Here is a 16947-nt window from a genome sequence, read left to right as displayed (position 1 = left end):
TGTCCAGGTAAAAGCTTTAATACCATCCCCTCCAGAGTTCAAAAGGTCATTTCCCTACTAGGATCACTTCCCTAGGATCATTTCCTTACTAGGATTATATATATATAAGTATATATATATTCCCTCCTGAGAGAACTATCTAGCCTTCAAGGGGGAGCAGAAAACTGCATTAAGTCCACCAAGATTTTGCTCATAGCTTCCTCTCCTTCCTGCAATATCTTTGTACAGAGGACAACAGGCTCATTTACAACCTCACTTGGGAAAACTGTTAACTGTACATTTCTGATCTATGTAATTTGCTGCTAAAGAACACAATAGCATCTAATAGAAAACAGCTGTTACAAAATCCACCGTTTCTGGCAGGAGCAGCTCCTGATGTAGGATTTTAATTTTTTTTAATCTCTTGATTGATAACACCTCATTAGCCATATCCAGATTCCTAACTGCAAAATGACGCGTGGACACTATTTTAAGCTCCCTCCCAGCTGGATATCATTATGCATGCTTGTCCCTCTGAGCAAAAAGTCCGCAGTTTGGGTGGGGGGGGCGTGACACAGGCACTTATTACTGCCCTGACACACAAAACGGGAAATACTGGTCACAGCTGATCCAGAGTGTGCAAAATGCATAGACAAGGCAAGAAAGAGATTTGAGCAGAAGAGAAAAGATAATGGGTGTTCAGTATTACAAAACCCCAGGAATATAAAACTCTAAGTAGTTTGCATTTCATAAAAACAGCAAATATTTTTCTTTGCTACTTTGGACTTTTGAGTTTTGTAGGAGAGACACAGGAAGTGTTTTCTTTCACTAGTCCCATAGGATTTTATACAATAGATTTGTAGGCACAATGTCAACTTGGGAGACCAGAATTAGTAATTTTTGAATCATCTCTCCTCATGTTTGTGACAGAGACTAAACAATAATTAGTCTTAAGGAAAGGACAGCTCTTTTCCCATGGCAACCTTGCTATAATAGTACCTCAAACAGACAAACTATAGAATCTTCAACCTTCATCAGCAAAAAAAAAAAAATCAAGAAAAAAATTTTCACTGAAGTGGCAGCAGGAACAAGACAATGGAAGGTCTATGCCCAAATTCTTGAAATTCTAATAAAATTGGTGACTGATACCTCATGCTTTTTGGAAGAACTTTAATTGTACATCTAAAACCATCCTTCACTAACACAGGCATGACAGAAAAGCACAGAGCTATATGCTAACCTTAATGAGATCTATTTAAAGCATCTCAACAATTATTTTGTAATGGTTTCAAGTTCAAAAGTAAGATACATTTCTATATGGAGTTCTAAGAGCACCTCAGGGCTGAAGTGCTCTGTTCATAATCTGGGACTGTGGTTCATTAAAGGAGACAGGAGCTGGAAAAATTACCAAGTTGCAAGAAAAATTTAAGTTCCTGGACAGTTTGTGCAGCATTCCTATATCAGCAACAAACCTTTCTCGAACAACCTCGATTCCTCACAGTTATAAACTGGGACATTTATAGAGAAATACCCACGCTCCACATCTGCTGATCTTTATCATGGCCCACAACTGAATTATTTCTAAACATTACTGGAAACGCCCTGCTTTTGTTTTCCTCTTTTATTTAAGTACCACTTCCTCCAGGAGACCTTCCCAGACCCCTGGAATAGGTTATGTCTTGCACAGTGTATTTGTTTAGCCCTCTGTACTTCCCCCATGGCATTTCTCATCACATTCTGTCTACAGGAATTAACCTTTTAGCTAACTTATAACTCAATATTGTAGATAGTGAACCGACTTCTGTCCCACCCCCAGCTCTTACTGAGGATCTCTTGGAATTTGGAGATTCTATGATAAGACTCACTAATCTGATCTAAATCCCCTAGTTGATGAATTAAGAAACAAGCCCTATCTATGGTAACATACAACAATAGTAACACATCCAATCTGAGTCAGGTTTAGACAAGAATTTAGATTTCAGAATTCAACACAAAGGACTTCTAAGTGTTGAGATCATTTTTTAACCCATCACAAGAATCTGACCTTTGTTTCCTCCACCTTTTTTTTTTTTTTCCAGCACCAGCCAATCCTCTCACCTTGCTCTCAGCCTGGCTCAGACAGGCATTTATCAGAGTGAAGGAGAGATATACTCTGATTCTATGCACATCTCTTAAAATCTACATCATCCTCTTAATATTCTGCCAATATGCACCCTTCAGAACACTCCTTGCCTCTGCTTCTCCAACACACTTAGTGTTCCTTCCTCTCCTACTTTATCACACTTTTCACCATTGTTGCCCTTGCAAAGACTCTTCTCCCCCTGCACAAACATTTTGACTAAGATTATCCCAAGACAGTAGGCCCTGGTCTCAGCTAATAATCTTTGGGCCAGCAAATTCCCTAGATACTAAGTTTAAAAGCTAAAGCCACTACTTCATCCCTACCTATCAATGTCCTTTTTTACAACTTTCAATAAAGTATTAGATGAAAGTGAATGATAAGCATTTGTTCTGTTTTCTACTCAGGAAGCATCCACTATTATGTGAGCCTTATGGAAAGCAGTACCATGCCTCCTACCCCTGGAGAGAGAGAAAGGCGGATATTCTCTTTCTTGTAGCAATTTAGACATTTGCTCATGATGTGAGGCTCCACCAATCTTGCCTTGTACTTTGAGTCTCTAGGGAGGGAGGCAAATGTGAAAGGACAGTGAAAGAGTATTCCTAACTCAGGCCTGAAAGTCCAGGGTAAGATGCCAGATACAGATATAAGGAGTACATCCTCTAATGTATGTTCTTCCCTCTTTGTTGTGTTATATGCATCTTACATATTTTAACTCATTTTCTCTCACTTTTCCATAACTATTGTATATGGACTATGTTAGAAATAGTTAACTCTATAGTTTATTCCTTAGATCACAGAAAACGGAAAGAGGATCATGACAGAACATGATCAAACTGTGGAGATTCTAAGTTTTCAACAGGATGAAGTAACTGACAAGACTAAGAACCCTATATGTGAAGATGGACTATACGGCCAGTTCTACAAAGAAGACTTAGGTTCACTGGAACTGGAGACATTTGTCTTTTTAAAGTACATAAAGAATGGGTTTCCCTGGTGGCTCAGCCAGTAAAGAACCTGCCCTGCAATGCAGGAGACCCAGGTTCCATCCCTGAGTTGGGAAGATCCGCTGGAGAAGGGAATGGCAACCCACTCCCGAATTCTTGCCAGGAGAATTCCATGGACTAGAGGAGCCTGACAGGCTACAGGGGTCACATGGGGTCACAAAGAGTCAGACATGACTGAGCAACTAATACACACACAGGAAGAATAGTGTGTGTATGAAGTACATGAAGTACCTGAAGAAGTATGTGGATTTGGGACAGCCAACGAAATGACTAGAAGGAGGAGGCATTTCTTATTTTTATTGTTGGTTATCTGTGATCTGAATCCTGTCTTAATTTTAGAAGATTCTCCATTGTGTGGGTCAGCCATAGGATGAACAAATGATTTGTTATCCCACATGGGAAAGCTACTAAGAGTTAAATGGGCACTGTTAATAATTATACTGGAATAATCAACATCAACTAGGACTGCTCCAAGCAAGACAGAGCATTTGGCTGCTCAAACCCAAGAAAAGACAGTCTCTGCCTTCTACAATAGACACCATCAAGAGAAAAAGTCCCTCTCCCTGCTGTCTGACAGTTAGGACACAGGCAACTTTACTGGTTCACTCAGACACTCCTTGAAGAAACGATGTAAAAATGCAGTGGCTATTAAAGAATATCACTAGCCCTTGTCACTACTAGACATGTGAGTACCCAGTGGCCACAGGGCCAGCAAAAACATCCCACTAGCCACACTGTTCTTTGTATATGGCCATGCCTGGGTGTGGCATCTAGTCTCCCAAATGGCTCCCAATAAACCTTACCTACAGGTATTTCACCCCTTATAATAGTCCCCACTTAAACAATGAATGTAGGGCTTCCCAAGTGGAGCTAGTGGTAAAGAACCCACCTGCCAATGCAGGGGACATAAGAGATGCAGGTTTGATCCCTGGGATGGGAAGATCCCCTGGAGGAGGGCATGGCAATCCATTATAGTATTCTTGCCTGAAGAATCCCATGGACAGAGGAGCCTGGTGGGCTACAGTCCATGGGGTCACAAAGAGTCAGAGACGACTGAAACGAATTAGCACAGTGAATGTGGGTTGACCTGTGACTTGCTTCAACCAACAGAATGTAGAGAAAGTGCTGCTATGCCAGCTCGAGACCTGCACCTTGGAAAGACCTGGGATACTCTACTTTTGTTCTTTGGGGTGCCCTGGCTCATCATTTAATAGTCTAGTCACTCTACTGGAGAGACCACAGGTAGAGGGAGAAGCTCTAAGAAAACAGAGAACAAGAAAGGGCCAGCAGTTCAGAGGGAGAAACTCTAAGATGACAGAGAATAGGAAAGGCCTGGCAGTTCAGCTAGCCCTGTCATAGTGTCAAACTTGTAAAGTCTTAGACATCCAGCCAGTTCGGTGTTCAAATGAGTGTAGCCATGCTCTGCCCAGCTAACCAAGAGAATCAAAAGAGATAGTGTTTCTTAAAGCCACTATGTCTTAGTATTGTTGCTGCTGCTGCTGCTGCTAAGTCGCTTCAGTCGTGTCCAACTCTGCGACCCCACAGATGGCAGCCCACCAGGCTCCCCTGTCCCTGGGATTCTCCAGGCAAGAACACTGGAGTGGGTTGCCATTTCCTTCTCCGATGCATGAAAATGAAAAGGGAAAGTAAAGCCACTCAGTTACATAGTAGTAAATAACTACAGCTCTAAGTAATCAGTTTGTCAGCCTATTTTACCTATTCCCATTTCATGATTTCATGAGACTAGTTCTCTAGTTTTCCCATTTCAGTTTATTAGTCTTTATACAAACCTCTTTTCTATCTCCTGATTTACTGATTAGTTTTCTAATTCTCCTGCTTCAGTTCATTAGTTTTTATGCAAACTTATTTTCACTCTCCTGATTCATTGATTGCTTTCTAAATATGATTATCTCCACTTTTTCTCACTGTAGGTAGGTACTCCCCAACATTTCAAACATGAATGCTTCATTTTTACTTAATAAATTGCATGTAGCAAGTGTACTTTTAGTAACCACTGACTGAAAAAACATAAAATGGCAAAAAGCAATTAAGAACTCAGAAACAGCTTTAAGCAGATGTGTCTATCCTTCAGAATAACCATAGACATATATTCAAAATCAAAAAACAAAACATCCATGTAGAAGCATGTTACTTAGTACTTAGGAAGTTTACAAATGTCTGGACTCTTTCCATTGCTCCTCACCCTCAAAGTCCACATCCCAGAGGATGGGAGTCACTTAGTAGGCACGTGTTTCTCGTTTACATTCCCTTGAGATGAAGTGGTTCCCAAAATACATTATTTTTTGGGAAAGAAAAACAATCTGGAAGACACTGTAGCTCTAGACAGATAATATCACTGAGAACAGAATAAACACATAGTTAAAAAAAAAAAATTCCAAGATACCATCTTCAAAGAATGAAGTAGTGGGGGAAATCAACATTTTGGAGATGAATTGGTATCAAAGTTTTGATAACAAGGCACCTGAATCATAGAAGCAAAGATATTTATGAATGCTATTAATGGTTAACCATGGATAGTCCCACAATCCGGCCACTTCCCGTTCCACATCCTTCCTATAAATAAGAAGGCATATACAGACAGACCTTTTCTTATTTTGCCAACTGGCCCACCACCAAAGGAAAAAAAAAAAAAATGACTTCTTTATGGTTTGAGAGGATGCCAGAATTTAAAAGGTGGATTTTGCAGGGGCAGGGGGGAGGGGGCACACAGGGGTTGTTTTGTATTTCATGAACATTTCTGATAGTGAGAAAAAATAATTAAAAGAAAGGAATGGCTTCCTTCTTGAGAACATGTCTAATTCACTATTACTTATTAAAATAAAAAAATGTTATCCATATAAACTTAGAAATAATTTCTCCTCACTGTATGCTTAATGTGGATCCAGCAGTTACTTCAAATAGGGTCATTTTTCAGTTATACAGGTGTCTCTCTGGTGATAACCCAAGGAATATCTTAACACGTAAAGCAGGCACATAACACTTTAGAGGAATCTAAGGAGCCCCTCTTGGTGACTGATAGTTCCGAGCTTAGCACAGAGATGAAAGCTTATAACAGAAATATTCTAAATGGATACGACATCTACACAGATGGCATTTTTTAAACTTAATAGTAATATAAAGTAATGGCATTACTGAAAGGTTAGACAAGTGGGAAAGGTTCAGACTGTGCTATCTGGTTTAAAAATGACCAACATAACTTTCCCCCTATAAACTGTAATACTCTGGTATTGTACTTCTACTAGTTTGGGGATCATCAGCTGTTGGAATCCCTGTGAAAATAAATCAATATACCAACTTTCTCCCACACTGTCTGCCTAAATTTACTGTTACTATCAAATCATCCAGTTTCAATAAATCCCAAACTAATAATTGCAAGTATTCATCAGGATGTTATAACTATTTTCTTAAAAAAAATTCGCTTCTGAAGAGAGCTGTTTTTCTCTCTCAGCTGAGGCCCTAGGCCTGGCTAGGAATCATTAGCCACTGAATGGATATAAGAAATTCAAACATATTATGAAAATCTTTGAATAATTCAGTTACCAGGTCAGTCAGCCATTAGAGGCAAATGCCCAAGAAATCAGGCTTCATTAGCTAGCTGCCGGCTTCATATAGAGCTGCCCTAAGGATTCTGAGTACTAAAAAATATCCCATACTCTCTGTCTTCCCTGTCATAGCATATTATGAACTTCTTTAAAGTTAGAACATGGGGGGAAGAGAGGGACAAGAGGGGGCTTGAATATTTATCAAGTGCCTATTCTGTTCCAGACCCTACCTCAGACACACAAATATTATTTAATTCAATCCTTATAACAAGCCATTTTAACTATTATCTTCCCATTCAACATTTTATAAATGAGATTCATGAAACTCAGAGCCATCCAGGGTCATGCAGCTAATGAATGGTGAATAGTAAATCTGAACACAGGTCTGGCTAACTCCATACCCCACCTACCAGCTATGTGTGGGCACAGACTCATAGGCCTCTTTTCCCAGCCCACGCCATTTTACAGTCAGCAAATAGAAAGTTGAGAGACAAAGAGGAGAGTGTGCAAAAAGAAGCAGTACAAAGTACAGGTAACAACTTGGTAGCAGGAAAATATATATATAAACTTCAATCAGACAGCACAAGACTTCTATATTTTGCAGGAATGTGCTCCAAAGTCAGTCTGTGGGCCATTCTTTCCTTCTTATCCTACCCGTGATTAGTATTTAGCAAACTTCCATCAGCCAAATGCCCAAGTAACTTTCACACTCATCTTTGGAGCACTGTTACTATTTTATTAAAATTTTTCTACTTCCAGTATTTGCACTTTCAACTAATGGAAGAAGGATGCCTTCTATCTAAATAGACTCATAGGGACTTCCCTGACCCTGCAGCAGTTAAGACTCGGTGCGCCCACTTTAGCAGGTTGCAAGTTCGACCCCTGATCTGGGAATTAAGATCCCATATGCCATGCAGCATGGCTAAAAATAATAGTAACAATAATGGATAGAGACTTACCATAAATTTCTAACTGCTAATTATGTACGATCGGTTATTAAATATTATGTTTATTTTTGTCCAGTCTGGAGTTTTCTCCTGACTCAGATGATATACACAACAATGAATTCAGTACACTAATCAGACATCCTCAATTTACATTTTCATCTAAGTTGATCATTCTAATGGAGCTTATTCTCCATTATCATCTTTAATGTCCCATACAAAGGTCCATTACTTCACCTATTGATTGGTAAATGTAAACTATATGGGAACAGATTTAGGAACAGATTGTGAGGCATATAAAAAATCATTTAAAACCTCTGTACTCAGAATTGAAATTTTTTGGTGTATAATCCAGTGCTTCGGGACCTTTGAACCAGGCTGAGAGGAGACAATCTGTCCTCATTCTGAAGAGATGGGGTGCATCTTAACAGTAATTGGGGGTTGTTGATGAGGTCTTTCAAGATGCACTGTAAAGTGGAAGGCTGCTTCTTATAGGGATTTCTCCCTTACTGGTGTATGTTGGGAAACTCTCCTGCCTTTAACACATTTTTAGATGGGGAACTGAAGACCTTATTCATGAAATTATCTAAGACTCAGAGAGCTGCTGCTTTCCCTAGCCAACTCTCAAATGGAAAATAATGAAAACACAATTTTGAAGGTCTGGGAGACAGACTGTGGGAAGCAGAGCTTCTTTTGAATGCAATTATCTCTTTATGAAATAGTAGAAATATAACTGGCAACACAACATATGACTAGGCACTGTAGAACAACAGTATAAGGGATTAAACACAAGAGTTTTGATTCTACCACAGGAGACTCATAACTTCAAAGAAACCATTTTAAAGAAGTGAGTGAGGAATACTTCCCACTCATTTCCAATGTTAAAAAGTTTACAGAGAGGTGTATAATTATCTGTTATCACAATAATGCTGTGTTCCAAATGTACCAATGCTATATGTCTTAAAAAGATATCCCCTTACTATTTGTCCTAAGTCTATGGATTGACTGGGTGATTCTGCTGATCTGGGTCAGGTTTTGGTGGTCTTGGCCAGGCTCAGTCATGTGAGTATAGTCAGCCAATGTGTGGGCTTGGAGCTGGTCTGTCTGGGTGTCCTTAGCTGGGATGTCTGTCTCTTTCTTATACATACAGAAGACTAGCTCAGCATGTTCCCAAGAGAACAGGTGGACATCTCAAGCAAATCACTGACCAAGGTAAATCACATGATCAAGCCCACCATCAGAGAAGGGGCTACAAAGTCACAGAAAAAAGATTAAGGACGCATTAACCAGGGACCTTAGTGCACTCAATGGACAAGAGGTCTTTTAGGAACTAATTCTAAACAGAATCATTAACAGTGGTTGAGTCATGGCTTCCTGTGACTAAAATAAGTGAAATACACTTTCATTAGACCACATATAAGTTAAACAAAGGGGACTAGCACAATTGGAGTTAGTTATTCTTATCTTTATAGATGTGTATTCATTAAATTTTGCCAAGTTTATTATATATCAGGAAGAGTATAGAGGTGAGAAGATTGTAATAAGTAATCTAATCTGCCAGTGATATGGACTGCTAAATGCTAAAATATATACATTTATAAAGGTTACAACATTCAGAATCACCAACCAAGTCAGGAAAACTGAAGCTAGAAGTTGAAAGTGAAAGTTGCTCAGTCGTGTCTGACTCTTTGAGACCCCATGGATTGTATAGTCCATAGAATTCACCATGCCAGAACACTGGAGTGGGTAGCCTTTCTCTTCTCCAGGGGATCTTCCCAACCCAGGGATTGAACCCAGGTCTCCTGCATTGCTGGCAGATTCTTCACCAGCTGAGCTACAAGGGAAGCCAGAGGTTGGCAAAGCAAAATTTCCCATGGTTTATGTGATTACAAATTAGACTATTAAATGAAGAGCTTACTATATGACATAAAAGTGGAAAAGTTAATGTCCCCCTACAGGCTTTCAGTTCTACACTGACTGACTCTTGAGAGTTTAAATTTTTAACCTGTCACTACATTCAAGAAGCTTTTGCATTTAATTATTTTGGCAGGAAAGTGAGAAGGAGGAAGTAAGAGAAAAAGGGAGGAGGAAGGAAAGGAGAAAGGGAGGATGCCAAGGGGAGAAAAATTGAGCTTATCTCTCCTCACTTTCTGATAGTTAATGTTGCCTGTTTCATCCTGACTCACAGCTTCCTACAGGGAGCCTGCGGAGTCCTTTCTGCTTCTCCAGCTTTCCAACTGAAAGGACAGGTAGAGAATGTTATTAGGCTCTGGGTTGATATATCAAGAGGACTATTCAATCCCCCAAAAAACAGTTGGCCATATATTGTTGTCATTCATAAGTCCAGCTGTGAACAATTCTACATCATATGTCTGGGTTCACTTGACATTTTAGACAACAATTCTAAAATATGATACATTCTTGAACAGTGGCTTTGCAATTTTCCCTCTCCTGTCCTCCTTGGCCAAAGGATCAAGGCCAAAGCTTGGAAAACACCTATCTGAAACATTCTCCTACTCCCAGATTTGTTCACTGTACTGTAGAGCAGTAGTGGAATCCCACAGTGGAAAATGTGAATGACATTGCTTCCCGACAGAAGACTTTTTTCTGGGATCATAATTTCTATTTTCACAATTTTAATTTCTTGCAATGCCAAGAACTGCTGAGATGTGGAATAATTTTTTAGAACATAGGAAAAACATATTTGGAAACTGACTTTAACTTAAAAGTTTCTTCTCATTCAAAACAGTATGAACTGGACAATTTTCTAATTCCTGAGCTTAGAGATGTGACTAAACACAGATCCTGCCTTGAACATCCAGTTTTTAAAAGTCAACTAAAACATCACTGTAGGTGATTAGCAGTGGCCCAGGTGGAAAGAGAGCAACTAGCCCTAAGGAAGATAAAGATCAAGGAGAGTCCACCAGCCCTGTTGAATTCTGGTTGAAGACACAGAGTGGTGGAAAAAGCACCTTCCCCACATGTGACGGCAAGCCCAGTGTGTAATCCCAGTGAACCAAAGTGTGCATCCTGGGACAAGTTACTTCACCACTCTGATCTTATTCTACTAGTAGGTTAAATGGGATTAATGGGAGACACAACATCATAGGCTTTTGTAGGTGTTGATCTATATAAAGTGTCTGGGACAGTAACTGTAACATAGTGATCATTTAGTAAACATTAGATATCATTACTAATTGTTGTTGCTAAAATGTATTTAGTACTGCAGGGCATTACCCTAGCATGTTGCAAGCCATATCTTAAAACCCTTGATCTGAATATCATCACTATTATCTCCATTTGGCAGATGAGGATACCAAAGCCTACAGAAGTTAATACAATTTGAACTTCGGTCTTATTTCAACTCCCTTACTCTTCATAGTGATTAAATGATTCTGTTACTGCTATTACTTTAACCGTACATCTCTCTTCTGAGCCTATGATACCTTACAGTCAGCAAATTGAAACTGTGAGACTGGAAGTGGAGGGCACATACAATGAAGCAGTATGAAGCACCAGTGAACAATTTGGTGGTAAGAAAAAAATAAAGTCACGTGTGAGTGAAATTATAACAGTCTGGAATCATTTAGTATAGGGGCAAATAAACTGCATAATTCAATGGCACTTAAAGCTAATACTATATAAGAAAACAGTACAATAGGGAATTATATATTAATGATGCTAAAACATCAAAAGAAAGTTAAATTATGTTCAGAGTTCTGTTTAAGAAGTGAGGGAAGTATGAAATATTTTAAATAAAATTTCCTTTCAAAAATAAAGTTCTAAAATTTATGGTAATTAAAAAAATAAATTCCACTTATATATTTAAAAATATAATTTTTAGATGGTGATACACAGAGTAACCATCAAATTATAGGTTTTTAATGTCTTTAAAAATTCCTCTAGCCCCACTCCTATATTTTGAAGTAAGGGAACAAAGACTCAGAAAGGTTAACTTATCTAGAGTCATATAGTTAATTAGTACCAGAGCTGGGACTTGAGCTTTGAATAGTTACTGAAAATGATTATAGTTTGATCAATTGATTGAAATCAGTTTGGATCTCAACTTTGAAATCATAGGGAGTTTTCAAAAATCATAATGCTTAAGCCACACCAGACTTTAATATTTTTAAAGCTCCTCAAGTTATTCTAATGTATTGAGAACCACTGATCAATAATAATTTTATGGTACGTCTACTAAGAGCCATGTAATGTCTTGAGCATTGGGGATACAGGAAAGAATAACACAGCTCTTACCCTCTGGATGCTTACATCTAGCAGATAAGCATATGAACTGATCACCATAAATCAATATGATGATGCTAGGATCAAATTTGCACATTGGAATTACTAGGGGACCTTTGAAATAACCAGAATCTCTAGGGGTGGGGCCTGAGCAGTGGGTGTATTTCAAAGCTCCCCAGGCCAAGTTTTGAGAAGTACTTCAATTCCTGAGTTGGGCAGGTCCCCTGGAGAAGGAAATGACAATCCATTCCAGCACTCTTGCCTGGAAAATCCCATGGATGGAAGAGCCTGATAGGCTACAGTCCATGGGGTCGCAAAGAGTCGGACATGACTGAGCAACTTCACTTCACAATAGACAAAAATGTCCTACCAAAATAGCCCTCTGGTCTGTGGAAGTTAAGAGACACAACGTATTTGGACAGTAGATGGATGAGAAAAGTGTTATTCAGGCAAAAAGCTCAGACATGGAGACATGAGACATCATCAAATGTCTAGGAAACTACAGGTTATTTGGGACATCTGGGAAGTCCAGTGAGATGAAGGAGTGGACAGAAGATAAATTAGACTGGACTGAAGCTAGAGGCTAGAGTGTGATAGTTTAGCATTCTACATTGAGGAGCTTGAAATTTACCTCTAAGCTGGCTTTAAAAATTACATATATAAGCATAATTTGTACTTACTACATATACCTATCACTCTCATAGCTAATCTCAAGGCATGATTACACTGTGGGAGAGGTTCTATGTTAATTCAAATAGTCTTCTTGATAATTTCTGTTTCGTTTTGGCTATTTGTCAGATCTAATTAGATTCTGATTGCATTTGCCCATAACGTAGCTGATAAAGAGTACATACTGAGAAAAAGCAAACTTCTAGTTCCACTATTGTCTTATTATTTTTTTGCAAGTCACTTGCCCATTATGTGAGGAGTTCATTAGGTTAAAATTGGAAGGCATAACCTACAAATATAGTTAAGCAGATTCACAAAGGCACTGCTTTCTACCACTCTGTATTGTAGAATTCCCTCTTTCCTTTGGTTACCTCAATCGAAACATGACACAGAGACAGAATATGAGTGACAGTGTAACTCTATATTAAATGATAATATATCTTTACTTCTTAATTATTTTCAACTATGTATGTTTGTGTGTGCTAGCATTTCTTCCTTTAAATCCAGTCACCTTGAACATTCTCTTTGAAAAACACTGCTACAGTGATAGTACACCATGGAAGAGTTCATGACTCAAAGAGTAAAAAGATCACTGATAGCAACTACAAAGAACATCCAATACTGAAGGTGGGAAGCCAATTAGAAAGCTCTGGCAAAGGATAAAGTGAGCAAGAATTAGACGAAGGATGAACAAGTCAGTGACAGCAAGAATAAAGAGAAAAGGGAATATTCTAAAAACATTGAGAATAAAAGATGACAATTCCTATGAATTTGAGTGTAAGAGAAAAGTGATGTATCAATTATGGCTCCATGTTTTCTTCCATACCTTTATGGAAGAAAGCAAATTATCAAATAAACAATAACAGCAATACTGGCAAAGGTATCAGTAACTGGCTTTGTGTTAACACATCAATTTCCAAAGCTTTCAAGGCTTTTATATTTCCTCTTAATTTTTTAGAATCTATTCATTGATTATCTCTGATAATAAAGTCAATACAAACTCAGAGAAGCTTATTTCTTACAAATATATGAGAAGCAGATGAAACCTCCCTCTTTGCACCATCAATCAGAGCAAACTAGCTCTTTCCAGCACCCTCCACTCTTTAGAGAGATTTAAACAATGAGTCACAATCAAATGAACATATGAGCCTCCCAATCAGTATCAGTATCTTAACTACAGACACAACCGGTCATAGTAATACATTACATATTTCTCATGTGTGTGTATATGCCTAGTTTGTTAGAACTCAGATTTCTTTTTCACTTGAACTGGTGTCATCCCAATAATGTTATTCACTGTTAGCAATGACTCCCTGTGCTATATCACAAACATAGGATATGATGCATATGGTTCCAGGAAGGAATTGGCAGGATAATATCTTCCCATATCATGTGAGCAATTACCCGCTGCTAAGTCACTTCAGTCGTGTCTGACTCTGTGCGACGGCAGCCAACCAGGCTCCGCTGTCCTTGGGAATCTCCAGGTAAGAACACTGGAGTGGGTTGCCATTTCCTTCTCCAATGCATGAAAGTGGAAAGTGAAAGTGAAGTCGCTCAGTCGTGTCAGACTCTTCGCAACCCCATGGACTTCAGCCCACCAGGCTCCTCCATCCATGGGATTTTCCAGGCAAGAGTACTGGAATGGCTTGCCATTGCCTTCTTCAGAGCAATTACCTACTTTTCCTTTATTTCCTTTTGTGTTTTTCCCAGTGACATACAATATGCATAGTTAACATACAGCTGTGCTGAGTTATGACACTAGGTATTTCCATCTTAGGAATGTTAAGTGCTGATACTAAACTTTGCAAACTCAGCTCTGCTATCTCAAAGTGAAATGAGAATGAGAAAGTAGTATCTTTTTTTAGGTATTACATTATATGATCACAAATACCATTTTATGTTACATTTTCAATAAATAATATATCAGTTCAGTTCAGTTCAGTTGCTCCATCGTGTCCGACTCTTTGCAACCCTATGAATCGCAGCACACCAGGCCTCCCTGTCCATCATCAACTCCTGGAGTTCACTCAGACTCACGTCCATCGAGTCAATGATGCCATCCAGCCATCTCATCCTCTGTCATCCCCTTCTCCTCTTGCTCCCAATCCCTCCCAGCATCAGAGTTTTTTCCAATGAGTCAACTCTTTGCATGAGGTGGCCAAAGTACTGGAGTTTCAGCTTTAGCATCATTCCTTCCAAAGAAATCTCAGGGCTGATCTCCTTCAGAATGGATTGGTTGGATCTCCTTACAGTCCAAGGGACTCTCAAAAGTCTTCTCCAACACCACAGGTCAAAAGCATCAATTCTTTGGGGCTAAGCTTTCTTCACAGTCCAACTCTCACATCCATACATGACCACAGGAAAAACCATAGCCTTGACTAGACAGACGTTAGTTGGCAAAGTAATGTCTCTGCTTTTGAATATGCTATCTAAGTTGGTCATAACTTTTCTTCCAAGGAGTAAGCGTCTTTTAATTTCATTGCTGCAAATATATATACTAGTTGCTAAATGGAAACAAGATGTAAAACTTTTCATCTTAGAAGAGTCATAAAACTGTTAAGAAGATTGCAAGAGAAGAGAAAGTGTTAGTTGCTCAGTCATGTCCAACTCTTTGCTATCCTATGGACTATAGCTCACCAGGCTCCTCTGTTCATGGAATTCTCCAGGCAAGAATACTTGAGTGGGTTGCCATTTCCTTCTCCAGGGGACCTTCCTGACACAGGGATTGAACCCAGGTCTCCCACATTGTGGGTAGATTCTTTACTGTCTGATCCACCAGGGGAGCTTCTCTGACAAAGGGGAACATCACTATTCTACCTCTCCAGGAATTCTGCAACCACAGAGAATATAACTTTCACTGTTTTAGAAGTATTAAGAAGCAGTCTTTTCTCCTTTTCATCTCTACCTATAAAGTTGAATGATTCATGTAATTAATGAGATAGCACTGATGTGATATATATTGGCACATATGTACCAATTGGACACAAAGTTAAGATTTGCATATGCCTAGGACTGCCTGAATGGTCTAGCAGTTTTCCCCACTTTCTTCAATTTAAGTCTGAATTTGGCAATAAGGAGTTCATGATTTGAGCCACAGTCAGCTCCTGACCTTGTTTTTGCTGACTGTATAGAGCGTCTCCATCTTTGGCTGCAAAGAATATAATCAATCTGATTTTGGTGTTGACCATCTGATGATGTCATTGTGAGGAGTCTTCTCTTGTGTTCTTGGATGAGGGTGTTTGCTATGACAAGTGCATTCTCTTGGCAAAACTCTATTAACCTTTGCCCTGCTTCATTCTGTATTCCAGGGCCAAATTTGCCTGTTACTCCAGCTGTTTTTTGACTTCCTACTTTCACATTCCAGTCCTCTATAATGAAAAGGACATCTTTTTTGGGTGTTAGTTCTAAAAGATCTTGTAGGTCTTCATAGAACAGTTCAACTTCAGCTCCTTCAGTGTTACTAGTCATGGAATAGACTTGGATTATTGTGATATTGAAGGGTTTGCCTTGGAAACGAACAGAGATCATTCTGTCATTTTGAGATCGCATCTAAGTACCGCATTTCAGACTCTTTTGTTGACTATAATGGCTACTCCATTTCTTCTAAGGGATTTCTGCCCACAGTAGTAGATATAACGGTCACCTGAGTTAAATTCACCCATTCCAGTCCATTTTAGTTCGTTGATTCCTAGAATGTCACCGTTCACGCTTGCCATCTCCTGTTTGACCACTTCCAATTTGCCTTGATTCATGGATCTAACATGCCAGGTATCTATGCAATATTTCTCTTTACAGCATCAGATCTTGCTTCCATCACCAGTCACATCCACAGATGGGTGTTATTTTTGCTTTGGCTCAGTCAAACAGAGTATCTGATGAACCACGGACAGAGGTTCAAGACATTGTACAGGAGACAGGGATCAAGATCATCCCGAAGAAAAAGAAATGCATAAAAGCAAAATAACTATCTGAGGAGGCCCTACAAATAGCTGTGAAAAGAAAAGTGGAAAGCAAAGGAGAAAGGGAAGATAAAAGCATCTGAATGCAGAGTTCCAAAGAATAGCAAGGAGAGATAAAAAAGGCTTCCTCAGTGATCAGTGCAAAGAAATAGAGGAAAACAATAGAATGGGAAAGACTGCACAATTGTACTCATCTCACACGCTAGTAAAGTAATGCTCAAAATTCTCCAAGCCAGGCTTCAGCAATACATGCACCATGAACTTTCAGATGTTCAAGCTGGTTTTAGAAAAGGCAGAGGAACCAGAGATTAAATTGCCAACATCTGCTGGATCATCGAAAAAGCAAGAGAGTTCCAGAAAAACATCTATTTCTGCTTTATTGACTATGTCAAACCTTTGACTGTGTGGATCACAATAACCTGTGGAAAATTCTGAAAGAAATGGCAATACCAGACCACCTGA

General features: G+C 39.1%; 1 long non-coding RNA gene across 1 annotated transcript; it reads right to left on the bottom strand.

Moving 5' to 3' along the window:
• Nucleotides 1–1842: 1842 nt before the first annotated feature.
• LOC120876994 lies at nt 1843–16482 on the bottom strand. Its single transcript, XR_005724259.1, has 3 exons — nt 16392–16482; nt 5706–5709; nt 1843–1853 (listed from the first exon to the last, which is right to left on the bottom strand). It is a non-coding gene; the product is annotated as an uncharacterized LOC120876994 (long non-coding RNA).
• Between the last annotated feature and the right edge of the window lie 465 nt (nt 16483–16947).

Source organism: Oryx dammah, unplaced genomic scaffold, assembly GCF_014754425.2.
Source record: "Oryx dammah isolate SB20612 unplaced genomic scaffold, SCBI_Odam_1.1 HiC_scaffold_1, whole genome shotgun sequence".
Lineage (NCBI taxonomy): Eukaryota > Metazoa > Chordata > Mammalia > Artiodactyla > Bovidae > Oryx > Oryx dammah.
The sequence above is the reverse complement of the archived record's forward strand: the minus strand, read 5'-3'. Positions and strand labels throughout refer to the sequence as shown.